The sequence below is a fragment of the Anabrus simplex genome, chromosome 5 (assembly GCF_040414725.1).
Source record: "Anabrus simplex isolate iqAnaSimp1 chromosome 5, ASM4041472v1, whole genome shotgun sequence".
Lineage (NCBI taxonomy): Eukaryota > Metazoa > Arthropoda > Insecta > Orthoptera > Tettigoniidae > Anabrus > Anabrus simplex.
This window is the reverse complement of record NC_090269.1, coordinates 108,270,368-108,293,594: the sequence shown is the minus strand read 5'-3', so window position 1 is coordinate 108,293,594 and position 23,227 is coordinate 108,270,368. Positions and strand designations below refer to the sequence as shown.

The window sequence follows — 23,227 nt, the reverse complement described above, 5'->3', positions numbered from 1 at the left end:
AGCTTACAGTTTGAAGCGTTTTCACAAAGCTTACCTACAAAAACAGTTTTTGGTACGATCTTTTTGTAATTAAATTAATTTCTACAAAAATAATATGATACATTTTTGCTTTGTCATAAGAAATGTACACTTCATAATTATCACGTTTCTGTTACTGAAACAAAAAAATAATATTGAAAATTATATCATTCTTCAAAACCGAGCAGAGTGTCTGGGCGTGCTTAAGGGTGCCACGGGTATGGAACCAAGGTCTGTATTCGGGACCGGGCGAGTTGGCTGTGCGGTTAGAGGCGCGCAGCTGTGAATTAGCATCCGGGAGATAGTGGGTTCAAACCTCGCTATCGGCAGCCCTGAAGACGGTTTTCCGTGTTTTCCCATTTTCACGCCAAGCAAATGCTGGGGCTGTACCTTAATTAAGGCCACGGCCGCTTCCTTCCCTCTCTTAGCCCTTTCCTATCTCATCGTCGCCATAAGACCAATCTGTATCGGTGCGACGTAAAGCAAATTGTAAAAATGTATATTCGGGAGACGAGTTGGTTCGAACCCGACCGTCGGGGGTCTTGTGGTTTCCCAATTTAACTTGCCGGCAAATGCCAGGGCAGTTCCTACTCATATGCCACAGCCGACTCCTTCCACCTCCTTACTCCGTTTCATTAATCTTCATTCAAATGTAACCTTCATTAGCTCCTCGACTGAGGTTGGCGACGGGAAGGGAGTCACGCCGTATAAAGAAAAAGGAAAATCATCTCGCCTCATCCCCAATCGCGTATCAGGAAGCGAGACTAAGAAGTAGGCATACATACAACATCCGATAAATCAAATGGATTCCTGGGTACCAGAAGGAATGCGAACCATGTTAACTCAAATTTTATTTCTACTTAAATTTTGTGGAAACGCCCCTCAATTATCAAAGCTACTAGAAACACCACAAAATAAAACCATAGGCAGTGATAAATCTCCAGAACTCGCACAAGAATCCAACTTCTACAATAATAGGCAGAACATCCTCCATATCCCGTGTAGGTAGCTTATAGCGCATTAATGGACCCTTTTTCAGCGCTGAATTCCGGTACTTCGTTGTCTCTTACTGTGTCCTATGCTATTTAAATACGTGAGAGTTGACACTTATGACTGAATTAATCTATTTGTGGTCTAACTATTTTTCATGATAAAATAATTTGTTTTATTTCTTTTCAGACATGCGTTTTATTACGTCTTTAGTCATCGGCTCTGCCTACAAACCCTGAACTTCACATTGGTAAGTTGTAAATTAAAATTAAAATTATTATTATTATTGTTATTATTATTATTATTATTATTATTATTATTATTATTATTATTATTATTATTATTATTATTATTATTATTATTGTATTCTACGCGAATCAGAGAGGGAAAGAAGCATAAGGGGCGAATGGCTACATAAATTATAAACCAAAGTTCAAATTTTGCCAGCAGTATCTACTTGAAAAATGTATTTTCTTTCTTGTTTTTCTTAGACAAATGGGAAACCTTTACAATAAATAGAGGATAGCTTATGAGATCAAAAATATATACAATATGGGAAGAAGAACTTCCATCTGAATAAGTCGGACAATTCAGCCCAGTAGGTCTTACAAATTCAAAGTTACAAAAAATTGGCTGCCTTTACATAACAGAGAGAAAATAGTGAACACAGTTCAGAAAACGGAGCCCTAGCTTCTCAAACAGTGTTACAAAAGACGAGTCTCGAACCCAGAAACATAATTTACAATAAACGCCCTTTATAGGGCCAGGAGATTACATTAATATTTAGTGTTAAACACTAATACATAGAGTAGACAGTACTTCGTGCTCTAGAGAACTTAAGCAACTACAGTATGTCTACTTAAAGATGGACACTCCATTGTATACAGGGCATCCGCCCGGAAGACTGTTGTATAGAGTTTAAGCTTCAAATTTCGTGACAGTCATTGCTTGTTATAGGACTTTTGAGTGAGTCGATTAACCAGTTTCAGCTTGTTTACTCTCGCAAAGAGTGCTGCTTTACCTGACAAGGTATAATTTATATGATTTGATTTTCAGTTCAAATTTTGTCATAATGGAGAGAAACTGTTAATTTTTGATAAGCTATTCTCGGATTAAATAAGGACAGAAATCGTATTATGACACTCGTGTGAAATAGCTACAGAACAAAATTTCTACTTATAAAAATGGTCGGTTATTGGACATCATAAATTTTCCAGCTAACTCATTCCTGGTTGCCAGCGTTTCGCCCGAGTTTCGCATACCGTAGAGGCCACTGCGCAGGCTACTTGGAGCCACCGGCAGTGCCAATGCACTACGAGAGACTTTGTCTCATGCACTAGCCATGCGTCTTGGTGGGTGTGCTATTTACCAACTGATGAGCCAAACTTAGCACACTGGGGCGAAACGCAGGCAACCAGGAATGAGTTAGCTGGAAAATGTATAATGTCCAATAACGGACCATTTATATTGGTACTATACATTTACTCATTCGGGACAAATATTTCAGGTTCCTTATGGGAATCAACATCTATATCATAATTTCTACTTATACTTTCTGACGTGTTCTGTAACCAAGACTACCTAACATCCATAAGACATTTCCATTAATACATTTAAAATAAAATTCCTATATCATGGACCTAAATAACTTTTCTAGACTTACACTGACTCTACACCACTCATTGGTGACTTACGGCATCAGTGATATTTGGGCAGTTATGTAGCTCCTCATTTCTGGTTGTCCGTGGATAGTCGCATAGAAGATAAACAATTTATTCTGAGAATGCAAGAAAATACTTTTTTAAAAACGTAGTTATCCCCAACTATGAGGAGAGATCTATGGAATTTGGATGCATGAAATAAAGTTCCCCATCAATTAAAACATCGTAAGAGATCGTCAACGGAAATTATACTGCAGCAATTGAATGGTGGTTAGAGTGGTCGAACGCAACTACAAATGAGTGGCAGGCATTATTTAACCTACTTTCCTCCAGCTGGTTCTGATTTGTCTCGCAAAACTTGGCTTGTCCTAAATACAGTTCGAACCATTCATGGACGGTGTGGCTAATTACTTCATAGTTAAGGTATGAGATCTTACCCTAAGGGCGATGGCACACACAGCAGAGTCTGAAGCAGATTCGGTGCTTCCTACTTTGCATTTAAATCATCGAACTACCGATGCGCTGCTAACTGTTTCATAACTCCAAGCGGCTCCCCCGTCCATTGAGTTCAATACCACTGATCATGCACAGCGGTTTCTGAGTCGGCGCGTATAATATTTTCATATAATTTCTAATTTGATTACTGATTAAAAATGAATAAAACTAAATTCAGCTTAAAATATCAGTATGTGTTTGGTATTTAACTCAGAATTATAACCAATTTCTCCTCTGGGAGGGGGTGTGTGTACTGGTTCCTATACGAGTATTTTTCTTTGTTAATTTTTGTTTTAACATTAAGTAACTCGCCAGAACAAGCGATTGACATCGGGGTGAAATTGAAGAACTTTTCTTCATCTGAGCCAACGGCCGTAGCCGTGTTGAAACACCGGATCCCGTGAGATCTCCGAAGTTAAGCAACATTGGGCGTGGTCAGGAGTTGGATGGGTTGCCACGCGCTGTTGGTGGGGGGTAAGGGAATGGAGGAGCGGAAAGGAACGGGCCACCCTGCCGTACGTAAACTCCGGCTCAGGAATACCTCTGCAGAGGTTCGGACCTGCCTTCGGGCAGAATACACCCTTACCTTACCTTCTTCATCTCTCGTTGCTTGTTCGAATAAAGTATAAAATTGACCTTTCGTTTCTCGACCACTCACAGTACGGTGGGCCGACATTCATCGATTCTTCCTTTTAACATTCTTCTCCAAGCTAAATAAATCAGAGACAAAACAATTATAAATAAATAAATAAATAAATAAATAAATAAATAAAACTATTGCAACGTACTAAAAATCTAAATACATGTGGGCCTATAATAAAAATGTTACACCATGTTCTAAACATAAACTTCAGTGGATTTTCGTGAAAGGATATATTTTTCTCCCCCCCCCCCTCCACTTCTCCCACTAAAGCGAACACAATCACCCATCCCCTGAGGCATAGGAATTAAGCAGACAAGCTAAATTTCCAGAGACGCCCAGGAATCGAACCCGGTGCCCTCTGAATCGATGGCCACCACGCTTAACAAGGGGCCGGAAAAATAGGCCTACCTGATCCGATTTCTCGAAATGAATTGTGTTGGGGAGCGTTAAGAAGAAAAATGTGCAGTACGAATGGAGTGGTAGTCGAAAACAGAGTTATCAGTGCCGTCTGTCAGTTGAAGCACGAATGATGGATGGCAGCTCTCATGAAGGAGTACTTAAAAGGGCTCAGAAGCGAGCCCCACGGTGATCGATGGCGGAGCCGTATCAATCATCACCTCAGTGTGTGATGTACTGCTACAAGCAGTTACTCTTGATCTTACCGACTGTTTGTTTCCGCAGCACTGAGTGATGTGAGCTCTATTTACGGCACGCTCAGTCTTCGAGCTCAAGTTCATCGCAAACAAACAGTCTGTCTCTCATTACAATGCCTCGATTAAAATATATTGATCCTAATGTACATACCTCTATGAATTATACATTAATATACACTGGCTGCTGTGGCTGATCGTGACGTCTTCGCTGTATCGAGCACACAACTCATTAGGCGTAAACGAATGTGGATGAAGTGTGATAGCTAAGTCGTCACTGGTTTCTCACCAAGGAAGCCGTAATAAAATGAATACTGTATCTTCCCAATGGTTCGGAATCTGCGTAAAATTATGTCGTATGGCTAAGATCACTGTACCAACAGTCGCTTAAAACTACAAATTTGCTTGCTTCTTTCCTTCTTTAAATAAATAAATTAATTAATTGATTGATTAAATTTAATTAGCTGTAGTTCTTCGAATTCCAGTCATCCCGATCCCCAAATAACCGAACCATTATCAGAATCTGTGTCACGCTGCCAATGAGGAACGAGGCATCGCTCGTTCTGACACTGCCTTAAACTTGACAAATGTGACCCACCATGAAGCGTATGCGTCGAAGTAGCTTCTTCGTTAAAACAGTTAATATTGCTAGTTATTTTAAAGTATATTTATACAATTGTGTTTATAGATCCAGAGGAATATGTCACAGTACGTTTAGTCACGTTAAGGTAGTCACCGGTCAGTTTAATAATAATAATAATAATAATAATAATAGTTTTATGTCCCACTAAATACTTTTACGGTTTTCAGAGACGCCGAGGTGCCAGAATTTAGTGCCAGCCTGAGCCAGGATCAAACCAGACAACTTAGGCTCAGAAAGCCAGCACATTAGCCACTTGAGCCACTAGCCTGGCATCAGTCGGTTTTTTTTTTACATGAACTACAGTATTATAGTCACATGTGACTCAGGCGTGGGTTTTTAGACGATGTCGATAAATTATAAGTACAGTAAAGGAAATAATTGGTTTGCCTACGGATTGTCCAGACTGTACATGGCTTCGGCATCAGGTGAACGTCTCGGGAAGTTTTCCTCCAACACACTAACATCTCTAACAGGCTGGACTCCGTTGTTGAGCCACTTTTGTTAAAACAAAACAGAAATTTTCAGGAAGAAATAAAGGTTAGCCTAAGAAGCCTTGAGGGGCTGCCTGGCCGAGGCGGTAATGGCGTGCTCGGTTCGCCTGGAAGTCGTAAAATTTAAGAAACCAGATTTCACTTACGGAGGTGCACATGACCATGAGGTTCACTCAGCCTACACCAAAAAAGAGTACCAGGTTAATTCCTGGGGGCAAAGGCGGCTGGGCGTAGAGCTAACCACTCTACCCCATCAAGTGCCGAGGTTACTGATAGTGGAAGCCTTTACCTTCCACCCCTCCAAGGGCCTTCATGGCCTGTACGGAGATGACTTTGCTTTTCCTAGGAAGTCTTGGTTCCGCTCCTGATGAACATCCTAAAGGTACAGACTCTCGGAGGAAAACTCATATATTTTGTAGCTCCTATTTTTAAATTTTAATCATACATTCGTAGAATTATCTGGGCTTATTCTGCATCGGTACTATGACGACTGGAAACTAATGTTCACGAATATTGACACGAATCGCGTAAACCTGAAACATTATATTTGGAGCTGATCTGAAAGTCTCATCCATTATCCTAAAAGGATAATTGAACAGAAATGGTGATGTGTTTTGTTTGCATTTTGCCGATTGTACAGTAATAGAGAAGCCATCTCTCACCATCTAAAATGTTCTTGTATCTTTCAGGAATATTTTCTACGTCGTGAATATTGCTGGGTTCTTCCGGTATATTTTCTCGGCTTATGTCACGAAGTATTATTTTAATAGTTCCTTTCTTGGGGAGCTTAACAATTTCCTCACCACCTACTCTCCTTACTCCTTGCTGAATTATGGACGAAGATGTTTTTGATGAGCGCGCTCGCTCTTCCATCTCTTCGGCACATCGTTTTGCTTCTACGCGACAGCAGTCTGGAGCGTCGTTTACGCGATGGGATAGTTCCTTCATTACTCTTACCCGACCACGAGAAATGGTGATCATGACGCTGAACTCTTTTCTCTTATCACACCTCCAAACAATAACTTGTTTCTGAATTTCGTGTCTTGTGTACATTTATCCTCTGTATATTCATTTTCTCCATTTCGTCTTGTGGTAGTGAAACTGAATTCTTCACCCATAATGTCAAGAGTAAATTGGCAAAAATTATATTCCAGTCAGTGTAAGACAATTATTCACTCATACTTTAAGGAATAAATTACTAAAGGTGAGAGATGAGTATGGAAACGGAATTTATTGTTATGAAATATAATGTGCGACCAAATTTCCGCATGACATAATAACTATGGCAATACTTCCGCATCCGGTGTATGACTACAGCTAATTGTTCAATGAATGTACAGTACTATAATGTTCAAAGTATTTTTTTCGTACAGTAGACTACTATAATGTGATTCCAGTTAGCTTGTATTACTGCAGTTACAATAAAAATTCACTACAAATTTTCCTTCAAAACAATATCTTAATTTGATGATGATGTTTGTTATTTAAAGGGGCCTAACATCTAGGTCATCGGCCCCTAATGGTACGAAATGAGACGAAATGTTATGACAATTTAAACATTCATAATCCTCCACTGACCAGAATTCGGAAACGTGAGGACGAACAATGAATGGATGGATATGAAGTTAAAACAATCAGTGGATCCGACCCGCAATGCCCCACATTCCCAGAAACTAGCGTTACTGACCAAGGGACTGCTTGTAAAGCACAATACTGAATCGATGATACTTGTAGTCGAAACGGGTCCAAAATCTAGGTCATCGGCCCCTCATAATGGTACTTATCGTTAGGAAAGTAGAACCATGCTATTTGTCATGTTGTGGTACTAATCAAAAGTAGACTCGCGGTATTCCACACATAATGGTACGACTCACAGGTAATGAAATTCGCACATGTAACACAGACCTATGGTGTTTCGCACACTGCGGCGCTATTTACAGGCAACTAAAAACTTATGGCATTCCTCACATAAATGGACTAACCACAGGGACCCGCACTATTCCGTGGAGTTCCCCATATAGTGGGTACTAAGCATAGGCAAGGCGGAACCATGGTGTTGCTCATATAGGGGTACGAATCACAGGTACTGTAAAATGCATCCTGAGCACACACAGTCGCTACTAGTCACAAACCTATTTTGTACCTAACATGGGGGTACTACGCGCAAGTAAAGGCGACCCATGGTGTTCCCTGCATGATGGCACTAATTACAAGTAGTTTCATGGTTCTAATTCGATCATCCCTTGGTCATCCCTTTTGGTCGCCTCTTACAACAGGCACGGGATACCGTGGGTGTATTCTTCGTCTGCGTCTCTCCACCCACAGGGGGTATATCTTAATTTAATGTAATGCAATTATTAGGATTAACGTCGGGCACTCATTAATTTGGATAATTAGAACTTCACTGTAAATAATTAAATAAATACCTACGTCATAATAATGTTATTGGTTTTAGGGAAAGCTTCTCTGCCGAATGGCCAGGTGTAGACTTTCAGTTCAGAGGGTTCTGGGTTCAATTTCTATCGTCCCAATCCTCGCCCCAACGTTGAGAACCCCTGAGGAGTCACCTCATTTACTGGCCCCTCACGGCGATAATCTACCATGGATGTATTCTGTGCTCTTACCCACAGGGGTTAATAATTTATAACACACGGAAATACAACTGTTCAACAGTTAGGTCATAAACCATCAGCCTTGGAATCCATGAAACTAATCTCTTAGTACTGTATAACATTCAACTACGATTTACAGAATCTTAATCACAGATTAATTAGTCATGCTATTAGGATGTTTCGCTATTACGTAACTGAGAGTGCTGTATCGGTCATGCGGAACTGACTGTGCATCACCGCTAACCTCTTCAAGGTACCGTGAAACCTCGCATACGATGTCAAAACATCGCACTAGACGTACTAAGCTGGCGCCGTTGGCCATTCAAATTCAAATACGTTTGACACCATGTTAAGTATATTTTAATTATAACCTATTTTGTAAGCCAGCCGCTGCCTGTCTGAGAATATGGAGTCTGTGAAATAATTTCGCTCTCCCACACTCGATATTGATTGTGAGTTTCAAAGAGAGTGTGTTGGTGGAATAACTTATGCACCCGTACCATGCAAACTTTCTTATTCTTGTAAAAAAAAACATTAGTTAAGGTATCTCGCATCAACAATAGGAACTATACATAAAAACTCACAAGGAGAGTAATATGGTCGTATGTTTCCACTTCGTCTACGAATCGTAGACACCAGAGTTAAAGAACAACGTGCAGAAAGAGTATTAGCGTGAATAGAACTCGGTAATGAAGTAATCTGTTAAATAATTACGGTGTTAATGAGGAGGTAACATATCTCACAGCTTTGCATGAATCGCACTATAACTTCATATATGATATAAAACATTGAATCTATAACTGACACAGTATGTCAAAAGTGACGATTTTCTGGTGTAATGTTACAATCCTGTAGGCCTACGTGTGTTAAGATCGTGTTTCTTAATTTGATTATCGTATCATTTTAACGTTTGCAAGCTCGGCAAATGCTAGGCTAATTCATGAGAGAGAGAGAGAGAGAGAGAGAGAGAGAGAGAGAGAGAGAGAGAGACCGTGATTTCTGGATATCTAGATAATCATACTTCATTGACGTTATTTTAATGGAAGCAAGTGTCACCCACCCGAATTTGTATTGCCCATATCAGGCAAAGGGGATGAAACCTAAGTTTGAATGCATCCTCATTCAGGGTAAAAGCAAAGTAGATATTAGCCTAGAACTCAGAATATGCTGAGATAAAGACAGTTTGATTCATAGATAGATGATAATACGATGTACCGTTTAGTGCACAAAAGGGCGTATCTCTCTCATCTTCTGCAGGGCCGAGTACCCAAGTAGTGATGATGATTATTATTGTCTTAAGGGGAAATAAGCTAGATAAAAACCCCATGGCACTACTACAGCCCTTGAAGGGCCTTGGCCTACCAAGTGACCGCTGCTCAGCCCGAAGGCCTGCAGATTACGAGGTGTCGTGTGGTCAGCACGACGAATCCTCTCGGCCGTTATTCTTGGCTTTCTAGACCGGGGCCACTATCTCACCGTCAGATAGCTTCCTCAATTCTAATCACGTAGGCTGAGTGGACCTCGAACCAGCCCTCAGGTCCAGGTAAAAATCCCTGTCCTGGCCGGGAATCGAATCCGGGGCCTCCGGGTAAGAGGCAGGCACGCTACCCCTACACCACGGGGCCGGCTAAATAAGCTAGATAGCTAACCCGTAATGATGGGCGTTTGACACTGTCACGGGTTCTCACTAACGCGACCAGGCATCGAAACCCGACCAATTGGCTATGTATGTGGAATTTGCGAAGCGAAAAGTCCTGTCCACGAGGTTCGTGCTACAAGTTTAATTAGAAGTCACGTAAAACTAGAAACTTGCTATTGCTATTCCTTCATTTCAATTTCTTGTCGGTTATCTAAACATGTGTTTCTGATCTTGTTCAAATTGATCTAGCCCACCATCTATGGCACACATTTAACCAATAAAGTTTTCGACCTGCCAAGATGACTGCTGCCCATCGAGATAGCCGGATCCGCTGTCTATCGTATCAGGCAAGTCCTCTGTTGGTCTCACTAGCTCAAGTGGACTCTGTTATCACGTTCAATCCGTTATTAACCCTTTAAGAACTAGTTTTCAAACACCTGGAAATTGGCCCCTATCCTGGAATATTTTTCATGTTTTGTGACACTCGGCTGTGTTTGCCTAGACCTAAGCATTTTGCAGTACATGTGGTCACAACATCTTCATTCAGCAAAAGACACAAAATTAGATTTCCAGTGTCACTGCGCGAAATTTGAGTACTACTGGCTGACAGTCATTTTTTAATATACTGCTGTTAATTTCATCGATGTCTGATTCACCACTAATAATACATCGTAATATTTCACCTTCATTCAGCGAACGACTTTACCAAATACGATACTTGAGATTTGTCATAGACAAAGCCCAGATAGATACAAAAATTTTGTTCAGTCTGTATCGAAGAATACCTCAACTCAGAACATACTTCAAAAACAGAAAGACATACGTCACCAGATGTATTATACCAGTCGGAGGAGTCGTACGTCGTGCCAGTACGTTCACAGGCCATATGACAGAAGCGGTAGCGGTGCATACTTACTAATAAAAAGATTAAACTCCATGGACTGGCCGGGAATCGAATCCGCAGCCTCCGGGTAAGACACGCGTTCTGCTAAATTTATTACGTTAGTGGGATGTAAAACCAATAACATTATTTATTATTAAATAGATCACTCACACAAAATTAATGACAATGTTCATCATACGTTGACGGACCGCATATTCCAAGTTACTTAAGTTTGAAGCATTGAGGTCGTCTCTGAAACACGTAAGTCTAGTGGCAAATCCCTCCCCACATACCACTACACAATGTTCATCCATTCCTTTTGCCGAGTTACATTTACGTTCCCTCCCACTATTTTTCACTGTCGAGGGTGGTGGAAGTTGTGGGTGTGCTGCGTCGCACTCGTCGAAAGCAATTTCTCTTTGACAGTTGAAACCCCCTTGTGAAGTGTCTTCAAGTCATATATCTCTCCCGATCTTTCCGCAGCGTAATAATTACAGAAGTAAATTAATGGCTTTGCCATCTTACACTGGAAAGAACTAGGCCGTATAAAAACTGTGCTTTGGATTCTTATTTCTCCAGTATATGATGTACACTGACTCCCTTCCCTATCAGCCTGGGTCTGGTTAAATTCAGAACTGGTTTCAGCTGCTGGAGTGAGTTGTAGTCAGCCTAGGGTAATACAGCTGTATTGAAAAGGAAGATAAGCTTCCTTTCCCGAACATCCAAGAAGGGGTTTATTGCGATTTCTCTAATTCAACGCTAGGTGATGCATTTAAATTACGAGGGATGTTTTTTAAGTAAGTACCGTTTTTAAATATGGCCGCTGCAGAACTTCGGGCGTCGTTCAAATCATGCACGATCAGTAAGTATATCTGTACGCTAACCACAAACGCCATTATGGAAGCATTCACCCGTATTTATGTTTGTCTGATGCGTATTGAAAATGCCTCTGGCAATTAATTCGTTTTCTAAATGCAAAAGACGTGAAGGTTGTTGAAATTCATCAGCCCAGATTAGTGAAGTGTATGGAGAATACACTATGAGCGAAGGAACGGCAAGAAAATGGGTTAGAACTGTTAATGAAAGCCGTACTTACGTCCACGACGAGAAGCGTAGTGGGCGATCGTCTGTCATTACTGGAAACTCGGTGACTACCACTTGTTCCTGCACTTGAAAAATCATTTAGGAGGTCAGCGTCACGACGATAATGACCTAAAAATGAGAATAGTGCAGTGACTGGCACATCAGGCGGCCAATTTCTATGAGGACGGAATTCAGAAGCTGGTTTCACGATTCGACAAGTGCCTTAATATGCTTGGAACTTATGTTGAAAAGTAGTTTAAGATACAGGCTTACATGTAAACAAAATTGTTTTAAAAATCGCATTACTTTATTTCCTATATCAAAACATGCCTCGTATAATCTTCGTTACGTCGCACAGATAGGACTAGGAGTGGGAAGGAAGCGGCCGTGGCCTTACGGGTACAGCCTGGTGTGAAAATGGAAAACTATGGAATAAACATCTTCAGGGCTGCCGATAGTGAGGTTCGAACCCATTGTCTCCCGAATGCAAGTTGACAGCTACGTCATCTAAGCCGCGCGACCACTTGCTTGTGCTATATTTTCAACGTCCCTTCAATAGTATGTGTTCCGGCTGCGTGGCTCAAAGGTCCAAGTTCGATTCCTGGCTAGGTGGGGATTTTAATCTTAAACGATTAATTCCCTTGGGTCAGGGACTGCGTATTTGTGACGTCCCAAACATCCCTGCGACTCCCACAACACTGTCCTAAATACAATAACACGTAGTCTTCTATTCATGGCATACGACTCACACCCTCGTCGAAGGGTCTGCCTTACAAAGGCTACACCATGTTAGCAATAGCCACATAGTATTATTATTATTATTATTATTATTATTATTATTATTATTATTATTATTATTATTGTACCGGGCGGTACACCTCCACGCTGCTAATTTAAACTTTGCGCCAGTTGAAACTCCTCTGCTGGAGGAAGTCTGAACTTTATCTACTGTGTTAATTTTCAAGTTTCTCAGAAGATGTCACTACTCGGAAATTTTGAAGTTTCCGAACTGGGTCGTTTTTGATGTATTTTTGTTTTACCTGTAGTAAGAAGTGTGAACTTTCTCTTCTAGAGGACACTACTGAAGAACTACAACAGTGCACCCTAGTGCGAAGTGAAAGAACTGTTTTTTGGAGAAAGTTTTATTTCATAAGTTTGTTCTTTGTTAAATTTCCTTCTGTCATTGTTTAAGTTGGCAATATTAACCCTTTCTTTCCCCTCGTTTTGAAATTAGCCAATCCCGAATTTCTTAAATTAATTTTCGGCCAATCGGGGCCTTCTTCTCCAAACTGCTCTGTAACTGGGTTCTGTAACCAATAAAATTCTTGCGGGAGGGTGTTCTCATTTCCTGAAACGCCTCGAACTTTCCGCGAGGGTATTTAAACTGCTGATTTTCGGGTCTCTGCGCCACTTCAGTACCAACTTTCAAAGTGTAAAGTACGTAGCAGGGGGCGGGAAGCGCCTCTTTCTTCGGGCAGCAGTTCAACGACAAGGTAATGGCCGTTTAATAACTTCTTTTCTTGCTAGCTCAGCAGTTTAACTCTCGGGGCGGGTCCGAAGCGTTTCCACCATGTAACTTTTCCCTAAAATGTAAAGACTCTTAGCATCTATTTTCTTTTAAAGCTACATATTGGGATAGAGAGTGCTTAACCCTCTCGAGCTCCCACTCATATTGTTTTGGGGTGAACTTATTTTTCATAACCGATTTTTCCTTAACGTAATGTAAATTGTTTCCTTCTAAAGTCACCTCTTTAGTATGAGATTATCCCTTGCATTAGCGGCCTAGAGCCAGATTAGGTTTTAAACAAAAGGTATTAGGAGTGCAGTTCGCCTCCTCTCAAATTGTTATTTTGGAGGTCATGTAATTAACCTTTTTCTCACTTAATAGACCTCAGTAGGTTGGGTATTTTACCCCTGTGTATATGTCCTTAGAGGACAGCTTGAAGGTGGAATTTGGTGTGGCCTTTGACAGGCTTAAATTTTGAGAGCAAGTTGCTCTTTCTTGAAAATTTTGTTTTCTGCGCGCCTCAAGGAGGCCTTACTGTGTAATTTGGAGCAAATGCTCCTGGGTATGAATGGGGTTTTCTGCCCCTCTGTTGAAACTTGTTTTGGGGTAAAGTTGGGCTAATTGCCCAAGAATTGTGAGTTCGGGGCTCGAAGCTCTTGTGAATACTGTAATTGTAATTTGTTACCTTGCTACTCTGTACCTGCCATTATTGTTATTTCTTGATTTTGCTAAGAAAATATAACCTTGTTAAATTTTATCTTAACTTTAATTTCGTATTTTGAGGCCCGTTCACCCCCGCACCTTCTTTCACCTCTACCTACCACAAAAACTCGGTAACAATTATTATTATTATTATTATTATTATTATTATTATTATTATTATTATTATTATTATTATTATTATTATTATTATTATTATTATTATTGTAGCATGGATTTTAAAGCACACCCATTTATCGGATCTTTGCCCTTTAGGACTTTTTTAGCCCCTGTGGTGTAGTGGTAGCCTACACCCGGAGGCCCGGGTTAGATTCCCGCCTGTGCCACGAAGTTTGAAGAGTGGTACGAGGGTTCGAACGGGCTCCACTCAGCCTCGGGAGGTCAATTAAGTAGAGAGGAAGTTTCGATTCCCACCTCAGCCATCCTCGAAGAGGTTTTCCGTAGTTTTCCATTTCTCCTCCAAGCAAATGCCAGGATGGTACCTAACTTAAGGCCACTTCCTTCCCTCTTCCTTAGCTATCCCTTCCTATCTTCCCATCCCCCCACAAGACTCCTGTTCAGCATAGCAGGTGAGGCCACATGGGCGAAGTACTGGTGCTCCTCCCCAGTTGTGTCCCCCGACCCAATGTCTGACGCTCCAGGATACTGCCCTTGAGGGGGTAGAGGTGGGATCGCTCGCTGAGGCAAGAACCAACGCTGGAGGGCAAACGGATTAAGAAAGAAAGAAAGTGTTTTTTTTTTTTTTTAAGTGCTAAAAGTCAACCACTCGCAGTAATCGTATTTAAACTCCATCAAATTTTACCGATTTCAACAATGTTTGAACCCACGATCGTAATGCATTGGATGATGGTACCTAGCATTCAACAAGTGGCTGCTACCTTATCAACAATCATGTCCATAATAATTACAAAATAGTACACGAACACATCCAAAAACACGAATGATAAAGTAGAAAACTATCCGAGAAACGTACTCAGATTTTCGCTATTAACTTTAAATTAACTTTAACGCGGATGACAATTGTCATTTTCTTAGTATTATTTGTATTAATTTTTACATTCCATATGAGAATTTCAGTAACTAAAAAATGCATTTCTAAATGTGACTATGAAATTTAAGATTAATTGCCTATGTATAGTTCATTGTAATTATTGCCTTATACAACAATTTCCAGTGGCTATCCTGGAAAAATTGTGTGAATAGTACGATGTCTTAAACAGCTGGCAATGCTGGCCATTGAAAGTATTTTTTAAAATATCTAATGAACATTGGTAGAACCAATGCTGTAGTAATTTGTAAGAACTATCATTACTTTCCAAATATTTTGAGATTAAAGTTCATGTATGGCACTTCAGTGAATCTCGTCAAACCATTTATCTAGGGAAGGATGCATACAACGAGAAATGATTCTCAAGGAACTGAAGAGGAGTGGAAATTATTCATGGAAACTGAAGATGACGAGAGACTTGGAAAACATTCAGAAGCCGGAATACGTGGACGCTCATGCAGACAGTTTCCTTCTTCTTCTTCTTTTCAAATGACGCAGGGAAGGAGGCTCAAGCAATGGTAGAGGTTTTAGTAACGTTTTATTTTACCGGGCAGGATTAAGGCCTTCAGGTCTTCTCCTCTATCTAACCAGGCACTGAAATATGCTTATATTGCATTGTATTACTTGACACTAATTAGACTAAATACAAATTAAATTAAGATTAAATAAATTAGATATAACAAAAGGAAAAATTCTTAAAAGTAATACCCTGCATGTAAAAGAAGAGTTGGTACATAAAATTTAATAACATTTGAAAAACAAAACGGTTAAGAATTTTAAACTAATCTTCTACTAGGACATCCATGACAATAGAATGGTTGTGAATAGCAGTATCAAGTTTACAGATGATCCTTACTGGTGCATAAAATGTCTCCAAAGTGATTCCTTGAAAGTTTGAAAAGCGCTCAACCCTCTGATACTTTCGGGAAGGAGGTTCCACTCACGGCCGGCAATTACTGAGAATGATTTATCGTAGTTCTATGGGTAGGTAGAGCAAGGATGGAATTATTAGTAGATCTAGTGTTAAGACTGTCATAAGATGATAGAAATAGAAATATATTTATTTAATTACAAGAAGGACCAGAGGTCCCTTTGGCTGTAACTAACTGCCACTTTAACTTAAATGTATCACCTAACATACAAAATCTAATAAAAGAATACATAAAAAGCGTAGGATAAATTTTTCTACTGAGGATATAAGAATAAGATTAAAAACTAAACATCTATGAGATTACAATAATACTTTTAACATTTCATAAACATACACTATACTAACAAGAAAGAGAAGACGAAAGAGAAACCTAAGAATTTTAAAGCCGAGGATGAATTAAGAGTAAAAGTGAGCATCTAGAATGTATCTAGGGGATTATGATATTTCGTACTATTTAATTAATTTGGTGAAAATTCATTTACATGGCTTAATAAGTGGAAAGGTAGTGGTATTTAAGAGATTTTTTTCTGAGTTCCAACACTACTTTGCTGTATTTCATATAGTATTTTTTATTTATTTTTGCTAGTTGCTTTGCGTCGCACCGACATGGCGACGATGGGTCAGGGAAGGGCTAGGAGTGGGAAGGAAGCGGCCGTGGCCTTAATTAAGGTACAGCCCCAGCATTTGCCTAGTGTGAAAATGGGAAACCACGGAAAACCATTTTCAGGGCTGCCGACAGTGGGGTTCGAACCTACTATCTCCCGAATACTGTATACTGGCCGCACTTAAGCGACTGCAGCTATCGAGCTCGGTCATATAGTTTTAGATCGTTGTATACTTGAGAGGCAGTGACAACGAACGACTTACTGCACTTTACCGTACGATGCTGTGGAACCTGAAGGGTGTTAGCTGTAAACTTATTGTCCCGATCATGCACTTGACTCATCTGAACAAAGGACTTGGTCAAATATGAGGTATATGAAGTAAGGTAAAATGGCTGTGAAGAATGAACGATTTCATGGCGATGGCATAAAGCAGAGCCTCTCAAACGCCCAAAATCTCACGCGTGCAAATCGAAGCGCAGAGACTCCGTGCACTGTGCATCGGTCCGACTCGGCTCAACTCGACTTCACTCAGATGGTGTAGTTTGCTGAGAGCGACGAAGCGTTCGGGGACAGACGGCTTGTTTGTCAGTGAAATAGATAAGCGCAAGACAACAACATACTAATGGAGCAACCTGTTTCGAAGAAAGCAAAGAATTCCGAAAGTCCATTTCAGTCGAACTGGGAACTTTCGCATTTCTTTGTCAGTCGTGACGATAAAGCCAAATGCTTAATCTGTGGGAAAATAATTATGTGATAAGTTAATCAAAAAGATCTATTTTCCAATGCACAGGCTTTGCTCAAATTCTACGAGAATTTGTCGAAGGAAGATTTTCGTAAGCTGCATCGAGAAGCAGCTAAGATTATTTCTATGTTTGGTTTCCATATGCATATGTGAAAGGTATTTTTCCTGTTTTTACACAAAAACTGGATTGCGTGCGAGTAGGCCTATTTCCGATTGTAATTGAAAGAAGGCTCTCAGAATTGCTGTCAGCCAGTCCCTTGTTCCAGGCATAACAGGTATCATTGCAAAGATAAAGGAAAAGAAGAGCTAGAGAAGGTAAATTGTCTGCTCAAACCAAATTGAAAGAAGAGTGTTTTAACATCGGTAACGTTGTCCCATACAACAGTGTCACCGCTCACCACACATAAATATTTCGCAGTGAGAGGAGAATCAGCGGGGAAGGTAGAGAAGGCGAAGACAGGCCGAATGGGTGAGACAGGTGTAGGGGAAGTGGAGTGGGGGTTTTCACTTTGGTCAACCTAGTGAAATTGTTTCCTGCCCCTTGCGCCATGCAGTGCACGGGCGCATGCACCCTGAGAGGCCCTAGCATAGAGTATACACAGTGCAACGGATTTCTAGTCGGGGCCAAGATAGGTGGTTATATGAAGGAGTTACTTTATCATAGTACCGTAGGTTACAGTCGTATCTCACACATGCATTTTGACCACGTTTTAATCTGCTCAATAACTTGCAGCCTGCGTCTGTTTGAGGACACAGAGAGATGTAAGCTGTTACAAATTTTTTGAAAATTCCTGTATGTCCTATTTTTAAATAGACTGTTCATAATTTCATAATATCAAGAAAAATAAACAAATACGTTTGCGAACGAATTTTATTTACTAGATATTATGATCCGTGACATAAAGACAGTATTATTAAGACAGAACAAAGGAATTAAATTGTACTATACACGTCGTCCGTGTGACGTAGCACTCGAGTTTTGCAGGCTTTTTGAATCGTTAGTCAGCAAATGAGGTATGTGTCCTCTTTCCATTACGTAAGGAAGCGCAACTTTAAGAGTGTTAGTGGTTGTTGTTATATTTTTAAGAGAGAATACAACTGGACAATCGTCCTCTATTAACACTAATCAGACGGGGAAAATGGAAAGGTTCCAATACTTCTGACATTGAAGGTATGGACCGAAGATACCAAAGGTCGGGTCGGAAAAGAACACGAGTTGATCAAGGGAGGTCGGATGGGATGTATGAAAGTGAGGAGCCTGACACAAGTGGAAACAATGTCAGGACTCACCTAAGGGCCCCGTGGTCACCAACCCACACTCCCAAGAGTCCGTGAAGTCCCTCTTAGTCGCCTTTTACGACAGGCAGGGGATACCGTTGGTGTTATACTACTGCACCTACCGACAGGGGGAGCAACTTTAAGAGGGTAATTATGTGTAACAATGAAATATTTTGCATGTACTTTTACCTGGAAAAATAATTCAGAAAGACAATCAAATCCCACCCCTCAACGCAGCGATTGGCCGGCCCATGAATTCCCGACATTTAACCCTTGATACAAACTGAAGAATATTATTGTGTTACCGAGCGATATGGCTACGCGGTTTGGACCGTGTAGTTGTTAGCTTCCATTCGGAAGATAATGGATTCGAACCCCCACAGTTGACAGCCCTGAAGATTGTTTTCCGTGGTTTTCTATTTTCACACCAAGCAAATGCTGGGGCTATACGTTAATTAACGCCACGGTCGCTTCCTACCTCTGTTATCCCATCGTCGCCATAAGACATCGCTGAGCCGTTTTTTGTTGTTTTTTGCTAGTGGTGTTACGTCGCAGTAACGTCAAAGATTTTCCGCAACGCGAGAATGGGATATTTATAGGATTGGGATGGTATAGTGGCCGTGGTCTTGATTACGGTACAGCCTAGTGCGAAAATGGGAAAGCACGGAAAACATTTCCAGGGCTGCTGACGATAGATTCGAACCCACCATCTCCCGAATACAAGATCACAGCTACGTGACCCACTCACTCGGTCGGTGTGATGTTAAACTAATTCGATAGATATATACACGAGTAGTTGTTGAACGGTCAGTGCACACTTCTATGAACTGACCGTACCCGTGAATCTACTCTGTCGAAAAGAATTTCAGTGGCCATACGTGAAGGGACTTGAGGCAGTGCCGGATTAAGGTGTTTGGGGGCCCTGGGCTATTTAAAAATGTGGGGCACCTTCTTCGTAACCAAGGCCCCCCCCCCACCACCACCAGGCAGCGCCGGGGAAGGTACCTGGGTCTTCGGAGTTGGCAGTCATTATTGCTACCACGACACGAACGAGATCGGCAATTTATTATTTACGACTCCGAGTATTCCATACAATGTGACTGAAGTTTAAAATACACATTAGGATTCACTTTCATTGTTCCTAAAACCATTTTCCTAATTCTCATGCTTTCCAATTCCGTAAACAGCAGACTTAGATATTACACTATTCGCTTACCTGTAGAAGATTCCAATTTACCAGTAACAGTCTCTTCAGTCGTCGATGCACTTGTAGACTTCCTGTCAAAAAATGTTGATATTTTTGGCAACTTTTTAATTTCTTTCAAATGTTGTTCTTTTAATTTACGTTGTTTTTTGCACATCTAGGATATTTTCTATCAATTTTACAAGAACATTGCAGTTGTAACTTACGAATGGTTCAATAATCAGAGGTGAACTGGAAGTTTTCTTCCTGATGCAAAGATATAGTACTGTATAGCATGCGCATTCCACCGTACTTCCCCTGCCCCTCCCGCTCACTTCCTATACCTCCCCCCCCCCTTTCCCCTCTGCCCGTACTCGCAAGCTGCCAGATTTAAATTTTCGTCAACAATAACCTTTACAATAATTACAGTGCGTAAGTTGCGAGGATTCGTGTCTCCGGACGGTAATTGATTCTAGCAGTGATAAAATACTAACGCGGACAGCTGATAAGAAGGAAGGGAGAGTGCGTGTTCGATATTTTGCAAGCGTAAATATTCATTATACATGCACGGAGGTGGAGCAGCAGGCCTTTTTATAGAATTTTAGGTTCGGCCAAGGGCCGGGGCACGCGGGGCCCGGGGCTGCAACCCCTTTAGCCCCCTCCCCTTAATCCGGCCCTGACTTCAGGCGATCTTTAATTGCACGAGTAATTGACCACGATATCCACCGGCACATCCAGCTACATTGTCGTACAAGGGTGAGAAATAAGACTAACAAGCACCTCTTTGACGTGATTCTGCAGAGTAAGAGAAGTTTTAATACAGCACCGCAGGTGGCTGAATGCTTCATGTAATGGTATATTTTAATTTTGCGGCTTGTCATGAAGGTTATTAAATATGACGCAAGTACATCAAGGTAGGTATCCGCTTATAACAGACGGATCGAGTACTTCATTATGTTCCAGCTGCGATTAGATAATATGTCGGCTTCATATTTCTGATTGCTTTCCAGAGCTCACCAAAGCGTGCTGCTCTGAAAGCGGAACAAAGGACCCAGCATGCGAACAGCTCCATTCAGCTTAAGTATTCACGTCAACATAGTTGAATGGGCACTATTCTAGGAGGCTCCGCAATATTACGAGGTCCATTGTTCGAATCTCAGCTGGAAGAGAAGTAAATCATTCGTTGGCTTACAAGCAAAACATATTAAGCTAGTTTTTGAGCCTTTACGTTTTCAAACCGCCCAATAGCGCTATTCTAGATACTCCAGCAAACCCAATACGTAATTTTTTATGATAGAATTTTTTAAAATTTGCTTTACGTCGCACCGACACAGATAGGTCTTATGGCGACGATGTGATAGGAAGGGGCTAGGAGGGGGAAGGAAACGGCCGTGGCACTTGCCTGGTGTGAAGATGGGAAACCACGGAAAACCATCTTCAGAGCTGCCGATAGTGGGGTTCGAACCCACTATCTCCCGGATGCAAGGTCACAGCTGCGCGACCTTAACTGCACTGCCAACTCGCCCGGTATTTTAATGAAAAATATTCTGAGAGCATGTATTGGCAATGAAAGACCGGGTGATTTGGGCGTGCGGTTAGGAGCGCGCACCTGTGACCTTGCATCCGGGAGATAGTGGGTTCGAACCCCACTGTTGGCGGCCCTGAAATTGGTTTTCCGATTTTCCCATTTTCATAAGAGTCAAATGCAAAGTACCGGTAATTATTTTGTAGAATTCTGTTGGAAAATAAATTTTCTATCATTACGTAAATGCCGGTCTGCGCTGGTCAACTTTAGTCTTAATTAAGGCCACGCCCGATTTCTTCCTACTCCTAAGCCTTTCCTATCGCATCGTCGCCATAAGACCTATCTGTGTCGGTGCGACGTAAAGTACATTCTAAAAACTTTTTAAGAAAAAAGGAAGACTGATTCGTCACTGGGAGAGAAGAGTGTTCATTCATTCATGCATGAACACAATTCAGTCATGAAATTATTCATTCACCAATTCATTCATTCACCAATTCATTCATTCATTCATTCATTCATTCATTCATTCAAAATGTATGTTGTAATTGTAGGATAACTCTATAAGAGAGGTGCACAGCTGAGCGCCCGTTGAGGCTAGCCCAGTGCGGCCGGGCAGGCGTGACGTAAATCCGGTCAGCTTACGCAGCAAGCATACGTCACAGTGAATCGAGAGAGCGGACACACTTTGCAGGGAAGGGAGCTTTGACATTCACTTGTGATAACGAAGCTCTCCTCCACTAATCAGCGAAATGCTGATTGGGGTGCAGTATTTAAAACAAAGCACTATAATCGCAACAACAAAAACCTGACCTTTTCAAGATATTCCTGTTCGATTTATACTGCGTTCGATATAATCAGTCGGTTTTATTTTCTTATTCAAAGAAAACTGACACGTTTTATTTTTTTTTTGTTACAATCTACAAAGCGTACAAGCTACAATTTACAATTCCTTGGATGGAAATGAAAATCCACAGCCTGTTTCCAGTCAGTGACCGGGTCAGGAGTGGAATGAATTAAGCCCCCATCTAGCGGCGAGGATAGGAATTTTTCCGGCTGCCGAAGCCTGTCGCACTCCTCTGAGGCAATAATTAATGAATGACAGATGAAATGAAATGATAGTGGGGAGTGTTGATGGAATGAAATATGACAGGGAAAACCGGAGTACCCGAAGAAAAACGTGTCCCGCCTCCGCTTTGTCCAGCACATCTCACATGGAGTGACCGGGATTTGAACCACGGAACCCAGCGATGAGAGGCCGGCGTGCTCCCACCTGAGCCACGGAGGCTAATCCTTGGATGGACATGAGAATATTTCCATTAAAAGAAAATTAAAATTCCTTTTATTCATTAAGCAAAAAGTAATGCAATTATATAATTCAACAAGTTTATTGCTTGATTTTGCACAGTGTTGTTGTGTAGTGTGACTTTCTCTGTTCACTGAATTTCTGAAAATAGTATTTAAAATTTAACAGTAAGCCTCCGTGGCTCAGGTGAGCACCTCTGTTGTATAATGACTGGTGACACAAAAGTAAGGCCTAATACAACTTACGGATGGTAAGATACATGTTTGTCCTAGACTATGTCACTCTGTTAACATCTAGGATAAAATAAATATATAAACTTTAAAGAAGAAATTTACAGTTTAGAAATTGATCGAAATAGTTTATAAGTTTAATTGTAATGTTTAGTGTAGTAGTAGATAAATAACAATAATAACAATAATAATAATAATAATAATAATAATAATAATAATAATAATAAGTAAAAGAATGTAGGTATCAGAACACATTTTGGATTACAATAAATGATCACCCCCTCCCCAGTTTCAGGCGTTCCGAAGCTGCGGGATGTGGGTAATCTGTTCAGTGAAAAAATTGAAGA

General features: G+C 40.9%; 1 protein-coding gene across 1 annotated transcript in view; it reads left to right on the top strand.

Moving 5' to 3' along the window:
* Positions 1 to 23,227, top strand: part of LOC136873813 (uncharacterized) — a 902,018-nt gene that overhangs the window by 468,314 nt on the left and 410,477 nt on the right. Inside the window, exon 3 of the mRNA XM_067147067.2 lies at positions 1,198 to 1,258. The gene's annotated coding sequence lies outside the window, so the exon portion shown is untranslated. The remainder of the gene's footprint in view (positions 1 to 1,197; positions 1,259 to 23,227) is intronic.